The 16,228-nt window shown below is 37.4% G+C and overlaps 1 long non-coding RNA gene across 1 annotated transcript; it reads right to left on the reverse strand.

Annotated features, from left to right (window-relative positions):
* LOC140226381 (uncharacterized) lies at nucleotides 1-5,420 on the reverse strand. The gene is made up of 5 exons (XR_011900942.1): nucleotides 5,314-5,420; nucleotides 3,267-3,451; nucleotides 2,447-2,559; nucleotides 1,148-1,275; nucleotides 1-356 (listed from the first exon to the last, which is right to left on the reverse strand). It is a non-coding gene; the product is annotated as an uncharacterized lncRNA (long non-coding RNA).
* Between the last annotated feature and the right edge of the window lie 10,808 nt (nucleotides 5,421-16,228).

Genomic DNA, 16,228 nt, shown 5'->3' on the forward strand with positions numbered 1-16,228 from the left:
TTGGTATCAACTCACAAATGATTCCTTTTTATCCTTTCTCAATAATAATGATCCATTTACTTGTGTAATAACAACACAAAGACTGCTCATAAGTTTGATTGCTTGGTATATGTGACTCCATGCTTATGTTTTCTTTGTTTTTAGTGCGTACGGTTATAACGAGGAACCGGTTATAACGAGGCAATATTGGCGGTCCCACGGACCTCGTTATAACGGGGTTTCACTGTATATACATTGATTTTGAAAGATTAAATTCATATATATATATATATATATATATTTACAGCCGTAAAAACTATCATATGTTGCATTCAACCTGTCTGCATCACCCTCGGCAAGCTCCATGCCTTGAGAATCTATATGAAAGAAAAAAGAAATACAAATATGGAAAAACAAATATTGGTTACATACTGAAATTTTATGACACGCCATTCATCCCCTCTGCCTGACATTATACAGAGTGTTAAATATGTGGGCTTACAGTTGAATGAATACACACACGACTGGCACACATATCATTACACAGAACTACTTTTCAGCAATTTCTTATACAGTATATTAGAAACAGTTTAACAGCATCCACGAAAAAAAACTAAGAAAATCGTCTGGGATGTCATACACAAGAATTAGTGTAGCAGATTCTTCCTGATAACAAAAAAGGTGTGACACAGACTCAAAATGAGAATGTGATTGTGACTTTAAACACTCGTCTCACAGAACGTTATACATTCATGACTTTTTAAAAAGGATTGTAACTTATGTCAGGCAAGCTGGGGGTTCCAAAATAAACAGAAAGATGATTCAATGGGTTATGCAATAAATCAGCTGCATTGCTATGTCAGTGCGTTAATCAACTAATGTAAGCCGTACTGAATTCCCAATTGTGGCTGATATAGACATAAACATTAAATCAACTCCCAACTGGGGTGTATAAATGCACTAATTTCTTCATTTCTCGTATGGAACAGTTCACATATAGAGGTGACATTGTTTGTCCACCAAGTCTACAATAATTGCTAAAATAAGAAAGACCGAATTACCTGTAACTGATATGTCATCAACAGAGGTTGCCCTTTTTCAACTGTTATTCAAGTTGTTTATTTTGTAAAATCTTTATACTTTCAAGTTTAATTTGAGAAAAGCATACCTGTGTTCTGTCGTAGATAAGATGCTGCTATACAGTTTGTAGTCCAATTGTAGTCTGACTCTGACCTGGGTGAAGTTCAGCTGCAGTTGTCTGTCCCAAGGCTTGGTGAGGTTCAGCTCTCTTCAGGCCTTTGGGTGTGCAAATTTAAGAACAGTTAAATACCATACAAACAGAAACATCGGATGCACAAATGGGATAGTTGGAAAATATTTGAGATGAGTGTACATCTTTATTAAAACAAGCAATAATAACAAAATGTTCATTAATGATTATCAATTTTGTAAGATATATTATGTGAACAACAAGTTGTAATTGCCAGTTTTCAAAGTTTGAATCACTATGTAATGAGCCCCTGTTAGCAAATTGTAAGAGTATGAGGTAATTTTAGTAATGAATGAGAGGGTAAATTAATAACAAGCATTCACTTTATTCAGTTGGCAGCAAAATTATTCACCCCCCTTGCATTATGGACACTATAGCAAAATAAATAACATTACAATTACTAAATCATATACAAGTGGTGAACAGATAGTTTATGACAAATGCCTACCTGATCAATAGTCTTTGATTTGCATATAGTTAGAAACTTTGATCATTCATGCATGAAGAGATAAGGTCCAGTGAGCACATTATGGTCATTTCAGACCTTTCTGTGATCACTGAATCATGACGTGTTATGGTCTGATGATAACGATTAATTTCTTTTGTTTTTATGGAATTTTAAATAGTATCTTGCCATTCTATGCACAACTCTTAGCATTTCATTGGGTTATATTCATTTTGACATGACTTAAACTTTGAATTATTAATATCACGGCTAAACCTCTGTACAAACTCTATGGTGGCAACTTTCACTAGAAATGAGTTCATTTAGATATTTTTGTACAACGAAAAATGCCAATTGAAATATTAAGAATCCTACATCAAATTCCATCATATTGTGTCACCTATCAAAACATTGAGTGAACAAACCATATTCAACGAAGCATTTCAGTGATCACTGAAAGGACTGAAAATGACCATAAATGTGCTCATTGGACCATATCTCTTTATACATGAATGATCAAAGTTTGTAACTATATGCAAATCAAAGGCTACTGATCTGTTATTTACTTGTAGCAAACTATCTGATCACCACTTGTATGATTTAGAAATGATATCAGTTATAATGTAATTCATTATGCCAGAGTGTCCAACATGCAAGAGAGGGGCTGAATAATTTTGCTGCCAACTGTAGATGATCAAGATAACATGATTTCTCAACTTGCTTCAATAGCTAAAAATAATCATTTAACACACCAAATGAAGATGGTGGAATATCCATGACACTGTCACTTGACTTTTCCATTTGCATCTTGCCCCCAGTCCTTAACTCTGAAGTGGATGAAGTTCACATGTTGTCTGGTCCTTGGCTGTTTGGCGTTTATTCAATATACAAGAACAGTTAATATCTTACAAACAAAACAATAGTGCAGGACATGGGACATTAGAAAGTATGTTAGAGATGGTTGCTTCGCCTTTGCTATAACAAGCTATAGCAATCAAATTGAAAAGCCCTACCATTGATTTTGAAAGAATGAATTCACTAGTATCTACTGATCCATAAGCTATAAATAGGACTTTTCACAGTTTAAAATGATTAGCTATGTCGAATATTCTTGTTTCAAACATTGTAAGAGCATAAGGTGGTTTTGATACTAGAAAAGGGAGAGGGTAAATAAACAATCATAGTAGGGCCTACATTATTAAGATAACGTGACTGCTAAAGTTTGTTTCAGGAGCTTGATACATGTAGACATGCAGGTACCCCCCCCCCCCTTCCATGAATTATCTCTTTTCAATTGGATCAGTATGTAATATTCTACAGATAGTGAAATAAAAAATGCAAAAAACAGTTGTTTCTAGAAGGGTCACTATTCACTGGATAACAATGTTTGTTTTCAATTACCAAGATGGACATTACAGCAAACATTGTTTTCAATATTTCCTGTCTAACACTATTCAACTAAATATCCAGAGACAATTTGATGTCCAAATGTAAATAATGTTGCAATTGTAGTATTTGAAAATATACAGATATGATGTCTGCTAAAATAGTATTATAAGCTAAAATACTTGCATTCTGTTGAAGGTGACCATGCTGGTAGATACATCGTAAGTCTCGACGAAGTTCAGTAGCAGTCTAGCTGTGGAGAAGATGGAAGTTCAGCAGTTTGGTTCTGTGTTCAGTGAAGTTCAGCAACTGACTCTGGGCTTTATTAGATGAAGAAGTCTGATTGTAGCAGTCTGACTGATGTTCCATATCTAACATTATAATTAAAAATGTGAATACAAAATAGAAAATGTGTTTTCAAACTGTTGTTTGATTATACAAGATTTTACACACAATATCTAGAATCTGCATGAAATTTGAAATCAGTTCACATGTTTTTGCAGTTTAAATATATAAAGGATCTTATATTATTATTTTTTTTTTGGGGGGGGGGATGATTAAAAGACATAATACTAGTATTTGAGTTGTCTCAATTCAACATGTGTAAGCCTATAGTTTAGGGTATTATGACTTCTTGAGGTTCTAGATCTTGTCGCTAGGCATCCATGTTGCAAGGTCTACATCTACCTAAGATCTGGTAGGACCAGCTGTACTGTGGCTTCACATTCGGGTTGATCACAGTTACAGCCTGAGATGCAGCCACAGTCTGACTCTGATCATCAACTGTTGTCATGTCATCATCATCAGTTAAATTGCTAAAAGAAGTTGTGTAAGCGGTATTAGCATCGGAGTATGGACCTATAGAATCTACTAACTGCCTAGATAGATAGCACTATTAAGAAGACCTATTAACTTCCTTACTGATGAGTGATAGGCCTACTTATGTTAATGATAATATGTTTAAGAATATCAAGGCAAAGGGTCTAGTCTGGTTATACTTTTGGTATACACTGGTTAAGCAGTATCTAGGTCAGTAGGTGCTACTCAGGATCACTATACCACTGGATTCTAGATCTATAGACATCTGGTAGTATAGCAGTAGAATTCTAGAGGAGCCATGCCAATGAATTTAGGTAAACATCATTCTCTATCTTATTGTGACACATGCATTGCGATTACAGTGCTGTATGCACTTAGAATTGTTGAAGATAGCTTTCAAGTCTGAACCAAGATCTGAACCATGGTTTCCAATTCATATTCTGTGTAGACCTGGATCTACGTACTACTACTAGGCCCTACTATTACTACCGTACTTGATCTAGTTAGTCTAACCACTGTCGGACTCTCCAGATAGTACTACCGGCCCTAACCCCAGGGCACTCCCTGTTAGTTGTACCAGTACACAGTGCTTCGCGTTCGGGCTGGTCGCAGTTATAACCCCTAACCCCTAGTATTTTACAAGTTTTTGTTGTAGACCTATATTAGTAACGTTAGATAGTAACATTAGGACTTGTAAACGTAACAATGACACAGGTAACGTACAGCTGGTTCTCTGTAGTGTAAATGCTAATGCTATAAGTTCACGTTAGGGCCTAAACTAAAAAACATTAGGCTTAGGCTAGGCCCATAATTCTGTTGGACAAAATAACCTGAGATTTTCTAGACTGAAAAAAAAAAAACCCAGATCTTTCCTGTCGATTTGACACAAAACAGAAAATTTGTATCACTTCTGAATACTATCCACACAGCTAGTGACAGTGTAATTATTCAATGTTAGACACGTCTTCAAAAATATAATATTAATAATAAAATGCAGACCAATTCTTTACTTTTTCCGGTTTCTTCTTCGATCCCTTCACTATTCACGCCTTAAGTTACCTGCAATTCACCCATACATGAACAAATCGGGCAATTGCTCTCATGAAATATCTGCATGCTAAAAATCAACCCACAAACATTTCACTATTACTTGTAGAAGTTGTAGTAGCCCTAGACCCTACCATGCTAACATTAACAAACTACCTAACTCAGCTGGCCATTTGGTCATTCAAACAAACGGCGATGTGCCTACGTGGGACTATTGTGATAACGCTACTACCGTTAAGATTAGATCTACATCTAGCTAGCCCTTGGAGAATTGTAGAAGATTCGAACAAAAATATATCCAAATAATATCACATTATGAATCCACATGCATTACTTTTTAATTGCAGACAGCTTTAAATATACTCACTAATAGAAATATGTACTGGTAGCGGTGTAGAATGCAACTTAGCCTTCAGGATCTTGCCTCCGTCGTAGATCTGTTACCTCTGCGCTGTATACACTGTGTGTATACGTGCTATGTCTAGGTAGCGAGTGCTCACCGCATGTAACACAATAGGGAGAATACGTTAATGATATGCTAATGATATGTTAATTAGTATTACCCTCGAACATGACGATTGAAAAAATTAAAGTCTCTCATAGCTTAGGAGAGACTTCGTGAAATGGTTTTTACTTCTCTGTGAAAGTCTCTCCTAGCTTAAGAGCGGCTTGGCCATTTTAAGATTTATGTGATAGCTTTTATGTGATAGCTTCATGAAACGGACCCCGGGTCGGCAAGCGCCCTGCGTGCGTGGCAAGGGTGCCAGCGGCAGCCAGTGCTTTTACCACCCGGCGCCAGCCGGCCAGCTAGCTATATCTGGCGCTGGCAGCGATCGACGCATCTGGCTTTGTCTCAACTGTAGTCTACATTTTTTTTTTTTTTTCGCTAGCTGATTAAATATAAATAAAATTAAACAACTTGTACCGACTGTGCGCGAATGGGTAGATGACATACGGCTGTAGCCAAAACTTGAATATCAAGGTAAATATCGGTACGATCCGTGAGTGTTTGTAGACTCTATTTCTTTAGCGATGACTTTTTAATGGGTACTCGCATGTAAGCCCCGTATATTCACATTTGTGTAAGAGAATAAAAACCGCTGGGGAGAATTATTGCTAGGCGCAGGCAGACGTCTTGCTAGGATTAAGCCTAGACTGTTGACAAGTTAACTGATATAATTAGATACAATATGGATAAGAATCGTGAGCTAAATATGGCGCAATAAACTGCAAGCTATCAGTAAACTTAATCTTTTTAGGGCAGGCTTTTGCCTCGGCAGGCTTTTGACACTCGGGAGTGTCGGGCCAGCAGGGTAGAATCTGTCAAACGTTAGATCTTGTCTAGAAATCTAGGCAATACTAGAGTCCAAACTAGATCTAGACCTATTGACTTCTAGAACCCTACATCCTATATCATTTTCGGTTGTCGATAACTTCAGGCAAGCCTAACTAAGTAAACCAAACGGAATATAAATCTAGGCGTTTCTAACGACTACGTCGCCTGATGTCTACAACCAAAACTTCTACTATTTTAGGTCTAAGTACGGTTGCATAACATCACGCTAACGCCTAATATTATAATCTACAAAAGTGATTTTTAAATCATACTTTCTTAGTATGATTATGAAACGGATATGTTTGTCACCATCCATGGTTTAATATTTATAAGTATCACTTTATCAAAAGTCAAATTCAGAGTTCCAGGCCAAAATTGAATAGGCCTATGGTCAATTCAGTGCTGAACATTGAAGAAGTGAAAACAATATAAGAATTTAACGCATCTTGAAACATTTATTTAGCTGTAGTGTAGGCTGTAAAATGTTTGTCATAATAATAAAATCTAGCCAGGAAGTGTATTCTAACTTTTGCAAGTAGGACACCAAGGATAAGAAAAAAAAAAAAATCAGTGAATTATCAAATTCTTTGATCTAAACTTGTCTTCTAAGATGAACAACATATTTTACGAATATGCAGTGATAACCTAATTGAAATAGTTAATAGAGAATCTAGTAGACATAATTTGTTTCGAAATCTGTGCATTTTTTATACCGTTGTATTTCACTTAATTGTCTTTAATTCTTGCCTTAATTTATCATGCGTCAGCGGTGTCTGAATTTCACACACTGCCGTGCCAGCCCCCATTTCCATTTTTTCTGTTATTTGTGCACCCAGCAACTGCACAATATGTTTTCCTGATCCTTCCTTTGAAGCTTTCATTGTAGATCAATATGTCTGAATCACTCATATCAATTTGTCCAAAAGAAAAGCATTAAAAGCCGCTGAATAACTTTTCCCACAGTGAGTAAACAATCACAATATTAGCGCGGCGGTCGCCGGCCGCGGCGCAGCGGCCAGGCCCGGCTAACTATGCGCGATGGGTACGCTAGGCTGCTGAGCTGCAGGTGCAACTCGCTGGGTAGCTAGCTCGCTGGAAGCCCCCGTTGGCCCCCAGTTATGGCGACCGTTATAGCGCCGCTAGCGGCGGTAGGTGAATAGATCATCGAAATTAGCCCAGTCGCGGCTGTACTACGTCGCGACGTTTGATATACAGTGTGTGTAGATACAGTCGCTGTATACATCAAACGTCGCGACGTAGTACAGCGACTGGGCTGTGTATAGTTAGGCCTGGCGTGAAAGATTGTGTACCGTGTGGACATGCTGGATATGATGATCAATTTCGGTAAGTTTCATTGCGTACATTTGAATACTGATAGCATCAGATGTAGAGTAAATATTGCAGAGTATACTCGATGAGTTTGAGGTGACAAAAATGATGTTAAGTATCAAAATTCAAAACTATCGTGATACGATTACGTCGCTCTCCTAGTGGTTTGGTGGTCGCGCGCGTACAGCCCTGTCGCGACGTACCATGTACAGCGACTGGGCTGTGTATAGTTAAGTGCTTAGATGTTATGGTGCTGTATTATCAGTATTGGTAATTGATATGAAGAGTTTTAAGGGCCAAACAGGCATATTATATGGAGTGAGAGTGTTTGTCAGAATTTTCATGAAGCCATTCTATTTGTCTCTGGTTGATGGTGGTTTTGTTCAGTGGCACTGAATGCACGGTAACTTACGTACCTGTGCTAAGTCGGTCTACGGACGTGTGTTGTGTGTACGGGCATATGTAGTTAATTGCGGCTGCCGTAGTCTTGTGCGCACAATGTATTCGTACGTAGTGCAGTAGTACAATGCAAGGGCTGCAGGCCTGCGTAGGTTTGTGTACGTGACCAATTACGGTATTGAAGAGTGTATTATGTAGCGTTGTGTAACAGTATAGGGCGTTTAGCGTGATCTGTGTACTCTGGTATTACATGGTGCTGTGTAGTATGAGGCGCCTATAATAGTGTGATAAGATGCTGAGTTGATGGTTTTTGATGGAAGCTATTTACCTATACTACATTTTGGTGATGCATTTAAGGTGGAAGAGTTTAGAGATGGAGTCAGAGATGTACAGTGTAGGTACAGTGTTGTGGGTTTATGATGTAATACCACTGAGGTTGTAAGAGGGAATATTATTCTTTTTGCTTCCCCTAAAAGAGTAAGATTCTGTATTAATAGGAGGCCCTGGGACTAGGGTATCTTGTAAGTGTGTCGTCTAGCAAGAGATTTAAGAAGCTACCTGAGCATCGATCATAATCGTTTTGACACACACAATGGAGGAGTTAAGAATACAGGTGTATTGCACTGCTACCATCATTTAAGGTTTGTTGTGCTGAGACATTGTGTAGATTTGCATTTGTTTTTCATAGTTGGTGTACCCTGTGATCTAAAGTTGTAAGATCCGCAGTAGTTGGGTATAATGTAATTTTTTCAGCATTACTATACCCCCATCTTATCTTGCTGACATTCCAGATTTGATGTAGTGGGACCTATATGGATCAGATGTGTGATTGTAATTGTTTTGAGTAGGGATAGGTGATTTGACTGTGACGAAGTGATCTGTAGATGTTAGGAATGGCTGGTGGAAGAGAGGATTTATCCATATGATGTCACGTGACTTTTATCTAAGAGCAAAGGTGATCTTATAGAAGGGTTATGTGGAAGTGTTAATAATAGGATGCATTCAGGCTCTGGTAAACTGTTCAGCAATTCAAATCATTGAAGAGAGAACTGCTGTCTCATTTGTTTTTATTATCATTCAAACAAAATAGCATAGTTGAGTCAGATCTTCGCTGGACTCTAACACAAAACAGGTATTATTCTTTTCACAAATAATGATGAATAGGATATGTATTGTATATGTATATGCAAGGACTGGTAGTCACACATGTAAAAAGCCTTTATCCTACTATATGGGGTCTGATATTACACTAACAGAGTGGACATGACACTGGCTGCTTATCATGAAGTGTGGAGAGTAATGATTTTATTCCATAGAGTGAGCCCTTTGTGTGAATAGACATCACAGTGTTGTAAGATATAAGTCTCAAAAAGCAGATATTGTTACAACACATTTACATTGTATTAAATGGTTCCTCAACATTTGTACCCAGCCATTTACAGTCTGTTTAATGTATATGGTTTTTAACAGTCATGATAAGTGAAATAACACAGAGAGAGAGAGAGAGAGAGATTTATGTCACATACAGCTGATTATATGGCAGATGCTTCATTAGTTATAAGATTATTGTTGATATCCCATGGTGGATTTATATAGTTATAGAGACAATAACTCACTTGGTATCTGTGTGTGTTATAATGAATGAGTTGTTTTGGTGTTAAACATGTGCGGACTTGATGATGTGCACATAATAGTGTTTCAAGGGTTCTCCTAAAGTCAGGAGCTGTAATTGTGTAGTGACTATCTTATGAGTCAATAAAAATGACCTCTCTGCTTGCTGTTCACAGGACTCCTGTCGAGTGTTTGTCTTTATTGACTGCACGACCTCCCACCCGAACCCGCGTGCCGTATAACCATCTCCATCATAGACACACATACACACACACACCGTCTTCACATCATCTCGCCCTTCTCCATTTCTCTCTCTCATCCGCGCTCATTCGGCCCCCCTACAAAAATAACTGAACAAAGTATATCTAAGAATCGAAAATTTGACCAAAATTCGGCGTATACGAGGTTAAGATGAACGCCGATGATATGTACAAAATCTATCCCAATCGATATTTGTCATATTTGACATCTTACATTTTCAGAAAGATAAAAAAACTAGAAATGTCGCTTTGGCGACTGGTATGCCTCCGCCATAATGCATGATTTTCCCAATAGGTCTAGATAGTACATGTGGACACTGTGTGATTACATTTTCACAAAATTGGCAAAATATTGGAATGACAAGTTTGTCACAAATGTGTTGAATGTTCACCTTCTTTGACGTAGGTTTAATTGGATGAACAGGAGAGCATGTATCTAGGGATTTAAGGACTTTAACTTGACTTTGACAGATTCATACATTTAGGCATTGAGTAATTTTCAAGGTACAGGTGTGGAGAAAAAGTGCAATTTCTAAATTGAATAGTAAATTGTTACCATTTTCATCTGGCCCTTGACCCTAAAATTCATAAGATAATTACTTTCAGGTAGAACATGCATAATATGTACTAAGTTTCAAGGTAACTTGAGCCACTTCCGTGATATGGAGGAAAAAGTTAGTTCAGCACTTTCACTTGATCTTTGACCTTTTGACCTTTGAGGCAAAAAGAGGAAAAAAAAACTTTCCAGAGAATTTCTATTAGGTTACACACGCATACACCAAGTGTAAAAAAATAACCCTGCTGGCATTGCATAAATATGAGAGTAATAGTAACATTTTGAAGTCTTGCACTTGACCTTTGACCCCTGACCTTTGACCCTATGAACCCTACATTCTCTAGATAATCACTTCCAGTCAGTACATGTATATACTATGTTCCATGAAGATACCTTGAACAATTTTCCAAGGTACGGAGAAAAAAAAAAGAAGTTTTAATATTTTTACTTGACCTTTTGACCTTTGACCTTTGACCTCATGACCCAAACTTTCACCAGAGAATCTTAATTGGGTAATACATGTATACAGTAAGTTTCAAGAAAATCTCTTCAGGCATTCAATAGATATGGTGGAAATAGTGAAATTTTATGTATTTGACCCTGACCTTTTGACCTTTGACCTTTGACCTCATGACCCAAACTTTCGCCAGAGAATCTTAATTAGGTAAAACATGTATACACTAAGTTTCAAGAAAACATCTTCATGCATTCAATAGATATGGTGGAAATAGTGAAATTTTATGTATTTGACCTTGACCTTTGACCTTTGACCTTGAGCATGTGCACCCAAAAGTTGATAGGCACAACTTCACCCCCTAATACACATACATGCCAAGTTTCATTAGGATACCTCAACAGGTTTCGATAGTTACCTTGTCCACAAAATTCATTACGGACGGACGGAAGGACGGACGGACGGACGGACGGACGGACAGACAACCCGAAAACATAATGCCTCCGGCACCACTTCGTGGCGGAGGCATAAAAAAAGGGAATCCAATCTCACTGCCTCAAATCTCGTAGGATGCGTAGAAGAGAATATATGTAATATAATATATATATATAAGTAAATATATATCTATTTTTTTATGCCTCCGCCACGAAGTGGTGCCGGAGGCATTATGTTTTCGGGTTGTCCGTCCGTCCGTCCTTCCGTCCGTCCGTAATGAATTTTGTGGACAAGGTAACTATCGAAACCTGTTGAGGTATCCTAATGAAACTTGGCATGTATGTGTATTAGGGGGTTAAGTTGTGCCTATCAACTTTTGGGTGCACATGCTCAAGGTCAAAGGTCAAAGGTCAAGGTCAAATACATAAAATTTCACTATTTCCACCATATCTATTGAATGCCTGAAGATATTTTCTTGAAACTTAGTGTATACATGTATTCCCCAATTAAGATTCTCTGGTGAAAGTTTGGGTCATGAGGTCAAAGGTCAAAGGTCAAAAGGTCAGGGTAAAATACATAAAATTTCACTATTTCCACCATATCTATTGAATGCCTGAAGATATTTTCTTGAAACTTAGTGTATACATGTATTACCCAATTAATATTCTCTGGTGAAAGTTTGGGTCATGAGGTCAAAGGTCAAAGGTCAAAAGGTCAAGTAAAAATATTAAATCTTCTTTTTTTTTCTCCGTACCTTGGAAAATTGTTCAAGGTATCTTCATGGAACATAGTATATACATGTACTGACTGGAAGTGATTATCTAGAGAATGTAGGGTTCATGGGGTCAAAGGTCAGGGGTCAAAGGTCAAGTGCAACACTTCAAAATTTTACTATTACCCTCATATTTATGCAATGCCAGCAGGGTTATTTTTTTTACACTTGGTGTATGCGTGTGTAACCAAATAGAAATTCTCTGGAAAGTTTTTTTTTTTCTCTTTTTGCCTCAAAGGTCAAAGGTCAAAGATCAAGTGAAAGTGCTGAACTAACTTTTTCCTCCATATCTCGGAAGTGGCTCAAGTTACCTTGAAACTTAGTACATATTATGCATGTTCTACCTGAAAGTAATTATCTTATGAATTTTAGGGTCAAGGGCCAGATGAAAATGGTAACAATTTACTATTCAATTCAGAAATTGCACTTTTTCTCCACACCTGTACCTTGAAAATTGCTCAATGCCTAAATGTATGAATGGGTCAAAGTCAAGTTAAAGTCCTTAAATCCCTAGATACATGCTCTCCTATTCATCCAATTAAACCTACGTCAAAGAAGGTGAACATTCAACACATTTGTGACAAACTTGTCATTCCAATATTTTGCCAATTTAGTGAAAATGTAATCACACAGTGTCCACATGTACTATCTAGACCTATTGGGAAAATCATGCATTATGGCGGAGGCATACCAGTCGCCAAAGCGACATTTCTAGTTTTTCATGTTAACAAACAAAGGCCAGTACATCGAGACTCGAATGGAAAAACAGATTAACCACTCTACCTACCGGTACGCCATTACGATATCACCCCTCCTTTTCATCGGGGTGGAATAGTATTTCAAAATGTACTTTACAGGCAAGAATGTGCTCAAAAACATTATTGGAGGTGGTGAGGCGACCTCATACCAAGCATAGTACATTGTCATAACACACATACATCTCCGTTAGATCGCTTTAAGCGTGCGGAACGATTTAGATTAATATTTTATATACAATGTACGATTTAGAGTAATTAAACCAAATAACAATTAGACCAAACAGTAACCGGACGAAAACCGGACAAAACTGATATTAAAGGGATCGTATAGTTTTGGTTGAGACCCAATTTCAGGTTTCTAACGTTTTTTGGTGAGATAATGAGAAACCTCTTATGAAATATGAAAGAGCATGTAATTCTATGAGGAATTCAACATTTGATGAAAATTGGTTTTGAAATGGCTGAGATATCCAAAAAAGAGCGATTCTAATAAAGTGTGGGACCCACACTTTATTACAATCACTTTTTTTACTTTGTGTTTGGATGTTTCAGTCATTCCAAACCTGATTTTCATGTAATAAACTTTGAATTCCTCTTAAAATGGTATGCTCTGTACTATATCATAAGTGTTTTCTTGGTATCTCGCAAAAAGTTAAAAGCCCAATTCTCATCTCCTCCAATACTGTACCATCCCTTTGAACAGTCTATTAGACCAACTGGCTGTAGACCAAGTGGTAATAGAGTGTAAACCGATCCGGACGATAGCCTCTTTGAAATGTTTGTTTGAAGGTTAAATATAAATTCAAAACTCGTCTTTTACTATTACATGAGAAAAAGTACCAACGCACCCTTTCGGCAAAACCGGGGGGGGGGGGGGGGGGGGGCTTTGGACGAAGGGTGGTGTTCCCATTAACGCGACGCGCCACCACCCAACCCACCCTTTCGGCACAAGCCAAGACGTAATGGGTACTGGAAGCACTTCAAGAGCCGAACTTTGTAGTTGTTACGATGTATTAAAAGCTGCTTGTATTTGACAAGGTGCTTGTAGATGATTGTATTCATCGCCTTTACATTGTCGTCTCGACTGCAAGAAAGAGAACTGTCATTGTAATCTTTACATTTTTTATAGCCTCTTTTCTTGCCTCGGGGCGGATTAATATTTCAGAACACCGTGGTAGTAAAGAACTTAAAAGCTAAAAAGCTTTGTAAGTGGTAGTGCGACTTTATCCCGCATGATAAATTGGATAGCACACATCACATCTCCGTGTGATCATTAACCTTGTCGGTCGGGCCTATACCATTTTAGCTGGCGTCAGTCTCTCTTGCTAAGAAAGTCAGAACCAGGATTTACAGGGCGGCAGGTAGGAAACTGTGCAATCTTTCTAGTTTCATTATAGTGTTTGTAGCCTTTGGAATTATTGACTCTTCAGCAGATTAAAACAACATTTCCAAGTCTCTCCATGGTAATGGACATTAAACGTATACATACATGACTTGGATGTGACGACTTACAACTACCCGCGAGTGCAAACGGTTATGATATTGCGATATGAAGTCATTCGTGTCTGCAGCCCAGCATGGATAAAATTATTCCATTGACATCCATAATTTTGAATATCAAACCAAATGGCCTACACCATGGCACCATCTTAATGATGATGTTATTCCACCTATAGAGAATTCAGGACTTCTGTAAAGTAACACCAATGACTGAGACGTACACTTACGTATTCGAAAATCCCATTATGTCACAATTATTGAAGGTGTCTTCCCACAAGCTAGACACCAACGAGTCATGTGGCTCATGAACGAGACATTGAAATAATATGAATGATATACCCACGAGTCATAAAGCCCACGAGTCATACAGACTACTATGAGCTGGACACCAACTCTTTCTGTTTCTTCTTTCAAAATAATTTCCTCTTTTCCTCTTTTTCCTTTACTGTGTTTTGTTTTTCTCTCTCTATCTTTGTCTTTGCAAGAGAGGTTGCTTGTGTTTGTTTGTCCGTCTGTTTGTTTGTTTGTTTGTATGTATAGGTCTGTATGTGTTGTACACCTTTTATATTATGTCTAGGGTTATGGCGGATCTGAAGACCACCCAGGATGGAGTGCACGTCAAGAAGGCCTTCACATCGCTTCAACAAATTGACACCCTGTAATTCAGATGCTTGCTATAATATCCAAAGAGACAAAACATGTTATTTTTACTCTAACTAAAGTCTCCTCTCCCAGGGGTCTATATTTCCTTTCTTTCTTCCCATACCTTTACTCCGTTTTTGTTTTGTTTTTTTTTTTCCCATCATGGGTCTTAGCTTAGATCTGCATCTTTTAAATGTTGCCGCTAACCATCGGCATCTCACTTTGTACATATATGGTTATATTACTTATACTCTTTGTGTTTACTTTTTATGTGTGCATGTAATTACGTGTGTATGTGTTTGTGATTGTGTATTTGTGCACGTGTGCTTGTGCTTGAATGCTCGAAGATACTATCTCAACATTTTGCTTCTTTATCTGGTGATTCAGTTATCTCATAGTCTTGTTTACATAACTGTTGGGTATCTACTGTGTTTTCATCCTTTTTTCCCCTAATGGATGATAATTTTGATGATGTTTTTGATGTTGTAGGTAATGACTGTAGTTATATCAATTACCCTGATTTTCGTTACAGTGAAAAAAATAAACTGTCACTTTTGCATGTTAATTCCAGGAGCCTTTATAAAAATTTTGAAGATTTTGTTGTGTTTTTATCCAGTATAAAATATGATTTTACTGTGATTGGTATAACCGAAACTTGGTTTAAACCTTCAACAGATGTAGCTATGTTTAACATTCCTGGATATTCTTTTATTCAGTCATGTCGGTTGAATAAAAAAGGTGGTGGGGTTGCATATTATATAAAGGAGGGAATTGACTTTCGGCTACGAAGTGACTTATCTGATACAAATTTGTGTTATGAATCTTTGTTTATAGAAGCGAATATTACAAACACTAAATATGTTATTGGATGTGTGTACAGAGCGCCTGGTGCTGATATAAGATCGTTTATTGATAGATTTGATGATACAATGGAAATTGTGAGTGCAGAAAATAAGAAAATATACATTACGGGCGACTTTAATGTAAATTTATTAAATATTAATGTCGATAATAAAGTTAAAGATTTTGTTGACTTTGTGACTTCATATGGTCTATTCTCCCTAATTAATAAACCAACTCGTGTTACTTCTTCAACCGCAGCCTTAATTGATAATATATTTACAAACTGTGTTAAAGACCATTTTCATTCTGGTATTCTGTGCTCAGATTTTTCTGACCATATGCCCATTTTTAGCATCAATAAAGGTGATGCTGTTACAGCTGTTAACA

The sequence above is a fragment of the Diadema setosum genome, chromosome 3 (assembly GCF_964275005.1).
Source record: "Diadema setosum chromosome 3, eeDiaSeto1, whole genome shotgun sequence".
Lineage (NCBI taxonomy): Eukaryota > Metazoa > Echinodermata > Echinoidea > Diadematoida > Diadematidae > Diadema > Diadema setosum.